Genomic DNA, 14046 nt, shown 5'->3' with positions numbered 1-14046 from the left:
TTTATTCTCTTAGCAGCAGGTATTTTTTTGCTGTCTTGAGTAGAGCCTTTTAAGGTTCCTTTTGTGGAGGTAATATCATATGTGAAAATGTATCAGCATTTTCATATTACTATTTTAGTTTTAGACAAAGCAATTTATATAATTTTAGAATTAGAAGATTCCTTAGAGGCAATCTAGCTCAATATCCCCATTTCTTATTTTTATAGTAACAAAATTAACTTGTATTTACATATTCTTTTTTGAAAGAAAAAATATAAATAAGACTATTTAAATAAAATATTAATTTTTTTTTCTCTCTCAGAAAAGACAAGAGTTTAATCCTCAACATTTATCAACTTTTGGTTCCAGCATCTTATATATGTCCCCATTCAGGTGTTTCTTATCATAGTTTCTGAATCTTGGTTGGCATATATCTGCTTCATCTTGTTTTACTTTAGGAAGATTTTTACTAAGTTATCCTAAGTGCTATTAGATAATTTGTGGATTAAAGGAACAAGATGTCTTTAGGCTTTTTTTGACGTTTAGGATGTTGATAATAACAACAATCGTTTTAATTTTAAATTATATACTAATTTTAGGACCAAATCTTGACCCTTTTTAAATCATGCCTAGGGAGCCTCTTTTCCTCATAAATTCAGGCTGATTAACCTCCTCTGAGGTGGCACCACTATTCCTGCAGGCTGTCCGGCCAGTGCAGCTTTCCCTCTCTCCTGAGATTTATTTCATCTCTCCTTTCCCCTCTTTAAAATGTTTATGTTAAAGGTTTCTCTTATTTATTTATGTATCCTCACCCGAGGATATGCTTTTTATTCATTTTAGAGAGAGGAATGGAAAGAGAGAGCACAAGAGTGAGAGAAACATTGATGTGAGAGAGAAACATGGATTGTCTGCCTGACTGGAAATCAAACCCACTACCTTTCCATGTTTGGGATGAAACTACAATCAACTGAGCCACACCAGCCAGGGTTCTCTAATTTATTTTTATGCCCAACAAAGAGAAGATGCTCAGTAAATATTAATTAAATGTGAATACAAATAATTTATTATATTTTTACCATAAATGTTATTTTTTAATTGTCAAATTATCTAGCTAGTAAACTTACATTCACATTACTCTGTACTATTTCTTAGTATATCATACCATTTGTTCCATAAATGAATTTTTTGATAGTTTCAGATTTTCCTGAAATCAAACCAAGTAATATTAGAGGAAAAGAATATATATCTGAGGAGAGGGAAATGAAACTTATTTTTACACTTTAAGACAAAAGGTTTTAAGGTTCTTAAGGCCATATGTTTCTCTTATGATCTTACATTTTCATCCTCAATGCAAATTGGAGAGTAGATTGCTATGAAAGTCTTAGAGTTAAAGAAAAAGGATTTATATTGCACTCAAACTCTTGATATTTTTGGACCAGAAGGGATTTTAGAGAGATCCAATTTAATATTTTCATTTTCAGACTAGGAGAGGGAAACGTGAGACATTGTTGCCATTAGCATTATGTGTGTGTGTGTGTGTGTGTGTGTGTGTGTACAGGATGGGGAAAAAGTAGGTGTACAGGTGTACATGTAAAAAATAATACAATAATTAATAAATAATAATACAAAATTAACTCTATGTTTCTCCTACTCACAACTATAAATCCAGCATGTATTCAATGCATTGGATATTGAATGTGCATCTAAATGCTTTCTTTTTTGACTGTCCCAAATAGTTTATTAGGAAAGAATTTTACAAACATTACTTACAATAGCGGTAACAGTGGAGCTGGAGAGTATTGCGCCTTTTCCAAGGTGCACGGTGAGAACCACCAGTAGTGTTGCGGGACTTGTGGTCCTTCCCAAGGCCATGGCTCTTGGGGCCACAGATGTCAGCCCTCCATCTCCCTGTGTTTGTGGACTGGTTTGGTGATCCACTAGGCATCAGGATTTTTTCTGATAGCCTTATGGAATGGATCAATGTGAATAACCTCGTAGAATCTTCACCAACCCAGTAAGAATTCAGGACTCTCAGAGCCCTACAGTGGCATCCTGCTCGCTCCAAACTTTAGTGGTTAACACAGTGATGGACAGGCTTGTCGTCGCACCCTTAGGAACAGGGCATTTGTGGCCACCATGGCTCACATGAACCTGATATCCTAAGTAATAAAAGGCTAATTTGCAAATTGTCCCCTCTACTGAGAGTTCGACCCGGAGTTTGACCAGGGTGCAGGGCTGGCCCCTCCAACTAGCCCCATCCCCGATCAGGGGCAGGGTGGCCTGCCGACCACCCATGGCCCCTCCCCCTGGCCAGCTGGATCCCACCCATGCATGAATTCATGCACTGGGCCTCTAGTATGACATAACCTTGCTTGGCCTTGTATCCCAGCCTGTGGACTTTGTTTGCGGGTAGGGCTGACGGTGGGCTCTGTGGAGCGCAGAGAGCGGATGGTACTATCAGCAGCGCACCCTGAGAAGGAAGCGCGTTACATCTGACTGCTTCTTCCTCCATAGCTTCTGGATGTACTTGTAAGTGCCCTTCTTGGTTTACTGACGGCTGTGGCCAGATGGAAGGGAAGAGCCTTTCTCCAACAGTCCCCTTTAGGCTCCTCCCCTACTTCAGCAAAACTCTTTCAGGTAGAAAGCTGCTGCTGCTGCCTGGAGTCTAAATACTTTCCACGTATTGCCTCAGTAATCCTGATAGCTACCCGATGAGGTATGTATAGTTTTTATCCCCATTTTATTGGTGAAAGCCCAAAGGGGTTAAATAGGCTCCTTATCCTCATATAGCTAGTAAGTGGTAAGGTGGGAATTTGGGTCAAGATATTTAACCTCTCTCAGCTCTCTTCCTTCATATGTGATATTGACTCTCTGATCAGAGCCCAGAGCCCAGAGCTTTTGAGCCCTAATTTCTAATCCTCTGTTTCCATCTTCATAGTCTCTGGAAAGTTTGGGGATGGCTGGCTGAGTGTTCCAAGTGAGTACTAGATAATAGAATGGCAGTGAAAATAGTGGCAGACAGTAATGAAAGGGAGCTGGCAAAACTGCTGAAAGGAGAATAAGATATAAGTGACATTTTAGGAGAAGGATTGGTCGAGTGGAATTCTAGAACAGCCGTGGGCAAACTACGGCCTGCTGGCCGGATCCGGCCCGTTTGAAATGAATAAAACTATTGAAAAAAAAGACCGTACCCTTTTATGTAATGATGTTTACTTTGAATTTATATTAGTTCACACAAACACTCCATCCATGCTTTTGTTCCGGCCCTCCGGTCCAGTTTAAGAACCCATTGTGGCCCTCGAGTCAAAAAATTTGCCCACCCCTGTTCTAGAAGAACAAGCAAACATAAAATTGAAATTATTGAAAGAAAAGAGATCTTTCTGAGTAGTCAATGAGATGATATTTGTTCAGAAGTCTTTAAGCTATTGTCCTTGGTGTTGGAGAGGTGGTCCTTCGCAAGATGAGTGGCAAAGCACGAGATCATTCCAAATCTCATCTGTGGAAATCTCTATTCCATACCTTCCTCCTCTGAAATAAACCTGCTACTGTGGGTGTTATTTGTCTTTTGAAAGGTCCTCTCATGTGATACTGGAAGGACACCTAGACAGAGGGCATAAAAGCCACTCTTCATTTGCCTTCTTGCTGAGCTGTGAATATTTAAGAGATGAGGCATAAAATAATTACTCTTGGTGTTATTTTGCCTTATGAGGGGTTCTTTCATAGATGACATGGAGGGCAAGTAGGAAAGGACACACAACTCTGTCTCTTTATGTAGCTTTCTGCATAATTCAGGGTGATGCACTACATCTTTATTTTATGCCATTGAGTATTTTATGCAGGCAGTTGAATTGCTTGAAATCTCTTAGGAGAGGTCTTAGTAGAACCATCTTAGTAAAGTGGCACTTTGGAAGAATTCAGAATTATTTGAAAACTCCAGTTACTAAGGGATGCCTTATAAACCAAATTATATGAAAGGAACAGTTAAATTATTTGCCACAAGTTTAGAGTAAAGCCAAGTTTCTGGATTTTTTTTTAAGGCAACTCACTAAAATCATGGATTAAATGTGTATTTAAATAAGAGAAACACAGGTATAAAATTATACTGATTATGGTTCTCTTTTGTATTGCCATTTTGAAAATCTGCTTGAGCCACATAATTCTAAGCCCAAAAAACAAATTTATGACTGAGTTGGCCTTCTAATTGGCAATAACAAAACAAATCATTCTAGTCAGAAGTTACACGTAAGTGTCTTACCATCAAGATTAGCCACTGACCCATATGACCTAATTTTATGAATGACAGTAACTCCAGTTTGCTGATTAATGATCTAGGAAATGTTAAAGTCAGAGGGGAATATTAGCATTTTGCTGTCTTATTTGAAAGGATTAGCATTATAAGATTAGAAATAATGTGTTCTAATAGATGGATATATGTACTAAGATAATTATCCTGAGGCATGTTAATTTAGCTTTATTATGCACTCACTGTTAAATGACTTTCTTTAATAATAAAACACAAAATGCATCTAGTAGCTCTAGAGTGCACAAATTTACTAGGAAATGGTGGAAGGTGAAGAATGTATGATAATGAAATAAAAATATACATTGTTAGAGGTTGCCTTTTCTAGCTATCAAATTGTTGCCATCTTCCTCGCCTCAGATCCTAGAATAAAATCTGCTATTGACAGTAAACTGATTTAATGAAGGAGTGTTAAATATTTAACGAAGCAGCAACTCTGCTCACATTTTATTAGCATAGTTTTGAAGAAACAAAACAAGTCTACAGAAAGACAGAGTCCCAGTTACAGGCATAAAACAAGTTCATGTCTACATGTCATGTACATACTGAATCAGGATTAAAATATCTGGACTCTCTGTATGACACAGTTACAGTGTAGAGCCCGAGGGCTTGTGCTTAAAAGACTGGCTACATTACTTAGTATTAAATATTTCACTACCAGTGGGGCTGGACATATTGCCACTCGACACAGTCTTAAAAAGCTACTGCGTAGGAAAAGATTAACTTATTATTTTTAAAAAGGTAATTTATAAAATTATGGGAAATACATGTGAAACAAATGAGGCAAGGACCAAGGAAAGAACTTGTAAAGTAAGATGTTTGATTATGTGCTAGAATCAGAGATGCTGAATACAGTAAAGAAAGTCACCTGTAAAATTATTGTCTTTTGAATATAAACACTGAGATGTTTTCAAGCCATGAATGAGGATAATAAAACATCTATGAATAAATGGATTTTTCTTGGGTCATATAGATAAATGTTTTAAGCAACAGCACAAAACAAGACACCCTTCCCAATAAACAAACAAATAAGCAAAACCTCATTCCCCCTTCTGCCTCACCAACAAATGTTTGATACTATTAATCTAAATCCACATCATCAGTTTAGGTATTTGGTTTGGAAACCAGACAGTGAAGGTGAATTATATATTCAGACATTACCTTTTCTCTTTGGAAAACTACCAATACATTTTCATCACATTTGCTGTTTGTTTGTTTTTAAATTTTTAACCAGCATTTATTTTAATAGTTTTATCTAATTCTTGGCTCTTGAATGTCCCTGAAGAAGTTTTTGAAAGATTATGCAAAATGTCACTCACTTGGAACTTCCATGTAGCCAGCCCTTGGAGAAAAATGCTTGTGAGTAATTTTTAGAAAAACATGTTCTTACTGATTTTAGAGAGAGGAAGGGAGAGAGAGAGAGAGAGAGAGAGAGAGAGAGAGAGAGAGAGAGAGAGAGAAACATTGATCGGTTTCCTCCCATATGCACCCCAACTAGGGACTGAACCCGCAACCTGGGCCTATGCCTTGACCGGAAATCAAATTGGTAACTTTGCAGTGCATGGGATGACACTCAACCAACTGAGCCACACTGCCTAGGGAGAGTTGAGTAATTTTCATGCAGAGAAAAGGATACCAGCTGAGTGGTCGACTATAATTCAATCAGGAAGTTCTGATGGCAATCTAAATCTGGAAAGTACAGTTTGAATGCTTTATGAATAATACCACATTGTCATCATTGAATTACAGCTAGTATTTTTACTTGAGGACTAGAAATACTAGGAACATAAAATAATTTTATAGCCAGTCAGAGGTCTTTAGTGCATGCCACAAAGAAAAATTATAATGTGCGCAGGAATGAAGGCTTTCCACTTGTTAGCCTGTGAAGGGAAATATTTTAATCTAGAGGACACAGTGATCTGCAAAGCATTATAGGACTTGTCTTAAAGAGGACAGGGATGAAATGCTTTTGAGGACACCCAGGTTACTAGAGACACCAATCCTAGTCTGCATTTATACTTGAATCAGAAAAATTCCATTGAGACTAACTTTTCAGCAAGGGAATATTATCTATACAGAACACAATCATTTCAGCTGTTAGATGAAAAACTTCTATTTTATGAGCCTAGAAAGAAGTGAGTTGAATGTTATCATAAGATAACACATGGTCTCCAGGCATCCAGGGTGCTGATATCTCACATCCCAGAACAAGCTCAAAAATCCTTAGGCTGCTTGATAATTGTCAAAGCTTTTTTTATTTTGAGCCATAACCAATTATTTATGTAAAAATATACTGTAAAGATGATAGTTGGAGAGCAAGAACATGAAAATGTTTTTTTCTAAGCTTGTTAAGATTAATGAACCCTCAAAAATGTTATTAACTTTGCAGAATGAGAATGAGTAGCAAATCTAAACAGCTCTGCATTTAAAATACTATGACTTTCTTCTCGAAGAATGAATTAAATTGGTACTCATTACTGAGTCAGAAATGAACTACAGACAGGTGTTGGCAAACTTTCTCCTACATGGCTCACCCCAGAGGTACCTTAATTTTGCTATGAAGCCCTTTTATTCTAGGTTTGTTCCTTGTTCTTGTTTGAGTGGCATGGGTATAGGAAGAATAAACGCCCAGTTAGGCTCATTATTCAGTTCCTTGGCATCATCTTGGGTTTCACTATTTTTTAAAACCCAGGGATATGTGTTCTGCCTATCTTCCTATATAGCCAGAGCCCTACTAGAATGTGGTGTTTCATTTTTCCCAACCCCGCTCAGTGAGAGGGGTGTAAAGAACCTAAGAGGACTTTCCAGAACATGCCACAAAAAAGATTGGGAGCTGGAAAATAAAAATGTTTAGGCAGTGGTATTACAAATAGATCAGAGAGCAGGAGAGAGAGAGAGAGAGAGAGAGAGCGAGAGAGAGAGAGAGAGAGAGAGAGAGAGAGAGAGAGAGAGGCTCAGTGGCTCATGGTTATGGTTCTTAAGAATGTGCAGAATTTTTGAGCCTGGCCAGGTAGCTCAGTTGGTTAGACGATCAGATCGTCCCAACAACATCAAAGTTGTGGGTTTGATTTCCAGTCAGGGTACATACAAGAACTGACCAATGAATGAATAAATAAGTGGAACACAAAAAGATGTTTTTCTCTCTCTTTCTCCTTTCTTATCTCTGTCTAAAAATCAATAAATAAAACATTTTACAAAACAGAATGTACAGAATTTTTGGACAGCGGCTGCTAACTAGCTTTTGTTTGATCTTCCCTGAGAATACAATCAGAGTAAATGGCCTTAAGCAATGACTTGAAGGGTTTAGAAACAGAACTGAGAAAAAGCTGCTAAGATGGTCAGAAGAAGAAAATTAATAATAGAGGGTAGTGGAATGTCAGGTTGGAGAAATACCTTGAACAAATTAGAAAAGAAAAACCAAAAATCTCTGAAAGAGAGGCATTCTCAAGAGGAGGATGGCTGGACTGGGGATTCTGTTCTCTTGTCCATCACTGGGAGACAAAGCATATGGTCATCTACAGGCAATGATTCTGAAAGCTGCTGATGTCATTCCTCCCTCCCTTCCTTTTGCCCTTGTTCTGCTTTAGTTCATGGTTTGTGTGCGTGCGCGTGTGTGTGTGTGTGTGCGTGTGTGTGTGTGTGTGTGTGTGTGTGTATGTGTGTGTGTTAGATGGAGGGATTTGAAACAATTTTCCCTTGTTGAAAGGAAGTCCTCAAATAGAACAACAGTCCATTTCTCAGAAACAGTTTCATCCTGGGGATCCCCTTTAAAGCAGAGATTCAGGCAATGATGAGAAAGGTGCCCTTACACTTGCCCTGTAATGAGATGTTACAAGCCATTAATTTTATGAAACTCCCCAGGCCATACAAAGGGGGAAAAGGGATCTTCTAGGAATCACCAAGAAAATGCTTACTTTCTAAGTTCAGTGAATGAATTTGACTGAGCCTTCCCCCCACTTTGTTGTATTTTTGTCTTTTCCCCTGAAGCCCTTCTAAAATTCTTTAGTCCTAAGATTTTCAAGGAATTAGGGAACCAGAAACTCCAAAATGGTAAGAGGCAGAAGCAGTCACTCAAAGCCTTTAAGAGGTCTCCATTGTTCTCAAGATTAAGTCCTTAGTTTACAAGAAGCCTCAGGAACCTGCCCTTTACTCTCTACCTTCATTTCTCCATCTGCCACCACCTCCACCCCCACTCTTAATTCTCCCAGTTCTTTGAGTTGCCATGCTTCTCTCACCACTGGCCTTGCAACATCCTGGTTCCTCTGCTTCAGACTCTTTTCACCAGGCTAACACTGACCCGGGTATTGGTTTAGCTTAGACTTCTCTTTCTCCAGGGAGCTGACTCCACCACACAACCCTCCTGTCCGGCTTTCAGCCCCTTCTCTGTATTTCCACCACACCATCTATACTTTGGCAGTCATCACACTATATAATAATTTTGTTGCCTGTTTACTTTGCTGTAGTTGCCCTCATTAGACTATAAATTCTCTCGTTATGTTCCAGAAGAGTTCTTATAGCATAAACTAGCTTTTACAGGAAGATTACTTTAAACCTGGAAGTCTAATTTTAGTTGTGGCAGCAGGTGAGGAACATGCATAGGGGCACAACTGTACATTCACTTGTTTTGCCCATTCTTCGGGTATTTTTAAAAAACTGTTATAAAGTACAACCCTAGGTTTTTGTTTTTGTTTTTTAAATGAAACTTTTAGTTTCACTTGTGGAACTCATTCAATTTTTTAAAAAGTCTATTCTGAGGATTGATTTGAAAGCTTGGTTGATATAAAAGACCCTTATCTCTCCAGAATAAAATATATTCTGAATTACATAGATGGTATTATAGTTTTAAGGGGCACATGGTGTTACAGAACAATGCTTATTATGCCATAACTTATCTACATAGTATTTTCAACATTGTCTCACAATCACTGTCTTCAAATGCGCTGTCCAAGACAGTAGCCTCTGGCCTTATGTGGGTGTTGAGCACCTAAAATGTAGTTAATCTGAATCAAATGAGCTGTAAATAGAAAACACAGGCTACACTTCAAAGACTTAGCAAAAATTGGTGGTGGTTTTTTATAATTTTATCTTTAACATTTGTTGTGCGGTTACTAGAAACCTTAAAATCACATACGTTAAATTTTTTGGACCATACTGATCTGGACTGGTCTAAATATTGAGGACTTTTGTTTTCTCTTGCTAGAAAAGGAGGCAGTTAGTCACTGTAGCAAGTAAAACTTGATGACTGGCTGGCTTATAGGAATGGGATCCCCAAAGGCAATTAAATACACCTAATGTCTTGGGGTTATCTGACTCATAAGAATAACTACTCTAGTGAACTAATAATGTTTACCTCTTCGGATTTTATGAAGATTCAAAATAAAATAATATGTATGAAGGAGGTAACTTCAATAATATTGTCTTTTGGAGAGAAGAGTGCAGGTAAAAACTGTCAGAAATGAAAACTCTCAGGCAACAATTTTGAATCCATTTTCAAACATGATTTATAATAGTATGCAGCTCAATTATCTGTGGATTCAATTAAAGCACCACAGAATGGACTTATTTTGATTTATGCGAAGACTTGTTATGCTAGAAACATTTTTCACTCAGCTCTATAATCTATGTAACCATCCTACTAAATGGTGCATGATATTTTATTTAATTGATTTATCAGCCTTTATGTAATCATTCTTTTATTCTTGGACATTAGTTTGCTTTTTAAATTGTTGTGGTGATAAATATCTGCAAAATTCTTCCCATAATTCAGGTAATTTCCAAGGATATCAGACTGATTTTAAAGGATAGTGGGAAGGAGGTAGAAGAAGGTAAAGGGGTGAGAAATGGTGATGGAAGAAGACTGGACTTGGGATGGTGAACACATAATACAATATACAGATGATGTATCATAGAATTGTATACCTGAAACCTATATAATTTTGTTAAACAAATGTCACTGCAATAAATTCAATAAAAAAATAAAAGCATTTATATAAAAAAGGGAGATAGTGAATTTCTCTAGGAATGAAAAAACACCATGCAAATTCTTGGATGAAACTGAAGAATTACTGAAATAGGAGGCAGTTGAATATAAGTGGTTTTCTCTTCTGTCTTGCATTTCTAGGGTAGAAAAAATAAATTAGGCAAAGATTTACTAAATATTGACATGATGTTGTTCCTGTTGTGAGAATATTGGTAATAAAAATAATAATTAAACCAAAAGAAATTTTGGATATTTAATTTCTAGATCCTATTATAACTGAAATCTGGGGTTTAGCCCCATTTAGCAATTTTATCTAAAGCAGTGCAAAGGACTATGCAAGTGCCCTGCAGCTGTATAAAGGTTCATACAGTTGACCAACGTCACACATGAATTAGCTTCAATCCTTCCTGCACACTGGATTTGGAAAAAGACCATTATTTGTCTTTCAGATCTTTCAGTTCCATAAAAAAAAGTCTTAGAAGAAAGGTTTTATTTTGCCCATGACTCTGTGTTTGTAAAAGTTTTATTTTTCAAAGCAGATGTTTAAATTCCCAAAAGCTGCCTTTATGTTTTGTGAATATATTTATTGTCTTAATCACACAGAGCTTCTGTTCCTGGAAGTAGGTTAGAAACTGCAGCTCATTCCAAATAAAGATGGGCAGAAATAGGAAGGCAACCCCTATTTAAGGCAGAGCAACTTAATAATGATCTCTTTTAAAATATGGCTTCTCATTATCATAACGTTACAAACTCCATTTGTGACCAGAATCCTAGAGTTCAAGAGCAAACACTCAGAGCTGCTGCACAGAGCTCATGCATATGGAGAGAACGGCACAGTGAGTGTATATTCAGTGAGACCCATCGGTGTCGTTTGTCCTATGCATATGAAGTTGTTAATTTTAATGTAGTTGCTCTTCTTCCTAAGAACACCTGTTACCTGAACAATCCAGTTATAAAATCAACTCTCCCGAGTATTATTTTCTATTTATACTTTTTGGTTTTAAGCACAATTCTTGGGATCTGATTATATATAAGAATTCTTTTAAGTTACAATTACTGTGACATTGGTTGGACATTGAAAAGGTCCTAGGCACCTCACAGACCATGACTGTTGCCCCTGCAACATACATTGTATGTTCTAATGATGGTGTGCTGATAATGTGACATGCAGGTGTAAAAGCACATTTAGAATAAAAAACCTAGCCCAGTGGCGTGGCTCAGTGGTTGAGCATTGACCTAGGAACCAGGAGGTCACAGTTTGATTGCTGGTCAGGGCACATGTCCAGGTTGTGGGCTTGATCCCCAGTGTGGGGCGTGCTGGAGTCAGCCAGTCGATGATTCTTTTTCATTATTGATGTTTCTGTCTCTCTCTCCCTCTCCCTTCCTCTCTGAAATCAAACACCTGGGCTTGGATGCTGGTTATGTTACTCTGGTAAGTCACATAACTTCTGAAAACTACTCAGTTTCCTCTTTAAGAAAGTGTGTGCAAGAATGGATGTCCTTGATTGCACAGGTTATTCATCTTTCCTAATCCTTGGGTCAAATGAAGTGAAACTTTTGAGTGACATCCTCAAGGCACTCTCCTTAGTTAAAATATTTCACTGTCTGAGCTTATCCATTCTCATAACTTCAACTATTCTGATGGTGTTTAATTCTCTTTTACTTGGACCTTTTTCCTGAGCTCTAAACCTATATTATTTTCAAATGGAAATTTCTGTTTGGAAATTCATCAAGGCATCCTTAGACTCATTCAGTTTAATACCAACCTCATCATTTCCACCAGTCCCTTGCTTTTTCTTATTAATTCCTCATGTAGTTATTGACTGCATGCCGGAAGCCGGTCCATCCTTGCTGCTTGACACAGTCGCTGCAGGAAAGAAACATCTGCACAGCATGTTTCAAGGGACCTGGCGTATATAGCATACTGTTCTTAATATGTTTGCTCCCCTTAGCGCTGTGTGTTTTAACCAAGGTCACCTCTCCGAGAAAGGTTGTTTCCCCAGGTAGGGATTTTTCCCTGAAGTTAGGGAGGGGATGAAACTCCTTAACTAAGTGCCAGGCGGGTAGTTAATCACTTTATCTACAAACAATCATGCTTAAGCTACATAATCTTTACTCCCTGGAATGGAGATAAGAAATGCCCTAACCTTTGTAATAGAAATTGACAGGATTAAAATCAACTGGGATAAATACGGATGTAACAAGACAATAAACAGCAGAACCTCTCTGGAGATCCAGACCAGAACTTGGCTGGAGATCCTGGCTGGAGATCCTGGCTAGGCTGCTGATCAACTGAACACTGTCTCCGTGTCCTTCCTTCTTCGCCGACTCCATCTACGCCTTTGGGAACCCCTGGACCTGCTGGGGTTGGACCCCAGCAAGTGCATACTTTATGAAGGCATTGAACTAGTGGCTAGTCACTAGCTCCTGGAAATGCAAAATAAATAACATAGTCTCTTCCTCCGCTAAGATCACAGAATAATAGAAATAAATATAATTTAAACAAATAAGCTCAACAACATGTAATGGGTATTTTCTTTCTTAATTTTTGAAAAACTAGCTATCCTCCTTGATTCTTCTTCTCTCATTTTTGCACCTTCCCAGTCAATAGCCTCTTCTTATTTTGCCTTCCTAACCATCTCTCAAGCTTATGTCCATTTCTAATATAACTATCTAGGTTCAAGCCCTCAGAATCTCTTTATTGGACTATCACAATAGCCTTCTAATTGTTCTCCAAACCTCCCGTTCGGTCTCCCTCAAATCCATTATCAATATTATTATCAGAGTGATCAGCCTATATTGTATGCTTCTCCCAGATCAGAACTCTTCAGTAGTTCTGTATCACCTATAGGTTCAGCTTAAATTTCTTAGCAGGACATTAATTTTTCTTCTTATGGCCAAATATTTGTTTCATGCTTTGTATCCCAGAGACTCTGGACTTCTTATGTTTAGTTAATATTCTATATAACGTGCCATTTGTCACAACCAAGTTGCACTTATTTTTTTGCTTCTTCTGCCATAAATACCTTTTCTGATTCCTTTGGCACCAACCTTTGGTTATCTCTTCTCATTTTGTAAGACCCAGATAATATGAATCTTATTATCCTCTTAGCCTCTTCTCTGCCAGGGTAAGTTAAGTGCCTTTCTCTATTACTTCACTTATTGCATAATGTTGAGATTCTCCATTTATGGGGTAGGTTCACTCATCAGATTACAAATTTTTTAAACATTTATTTTACTTTTTTCATCACCATTTATTCCCTTTATTTATTGAGAGTGGGGATTGTATCTTAGTCCTTGTATTCTCAGTGTCTGATACATAGTAGTGCTCATGATAGGTGTTTGTGAATTGACTAAAAAATGTGGCCCCTGACTCTTCTCCAACTTTATTTCCTGCCATTTGCTTTCCACTCTGTTGTCCCACCTCTCTGAATGTATAGTTCTTTTCTATGTTCTAGGCTGTTTTTGGATGATGCCCTTCCATAGTCTGGAATGCTCTTCCTCTTGCTTCTCTTTGTTGTTACTATTTGTTTTTAAGTCAAACATCTCCTTCTCTAGGAAGCTCCCATTCCTCTTCCCCAGCATTCCCATTTTATAAGATGACTTTTGTTTTCTTAAAGCATCATCTGCTACCACAGTACTGTTTGGACTGTTCACTTGTCTTTTTCCCCGACTAGATGGGAACTCTGGTGTCTATCGTTGTGCCTAGCGTATAGTAGGCACTAATATAGCATTCTTTAAAAAAAAATAAGAGTATTTTTCCTTCTTGCATTAAAAGGAGGAAGAG

General features: G+C 37.7%; 1 pseudogene; it reads right to left on the bottom strand.

The window, feature by feature from the left end:
- Positions 1-1741: 1741 nt before the first annotated feature.
- Positions 1742-14046, bottom strand: part of LOC118675528 — a 43658-nt pseudogene continuing 31353 nt past the window's right edge.

This window comes from Myotis myotis, unplaced genomic scaffold (genome assembly GCF_014108235.1).
Source record: "Myotis myotis isolate mMyoMyo1 unplaced genomic scaffold, mMyoMyo1.p scaffold_m19_p_2, whole genome shotgun sequence".
NCBI lineage: Eukaryota > Metazoa > Chordata > Mammalia > Chiroptera > Vespertilionidae > Myotis > Myotis myotis.
The sequence above is the reverse complement of the archived record's forward strand: the minus strand, read 5'-3'. Positions and strand labels throughout refer to the sequence as shown.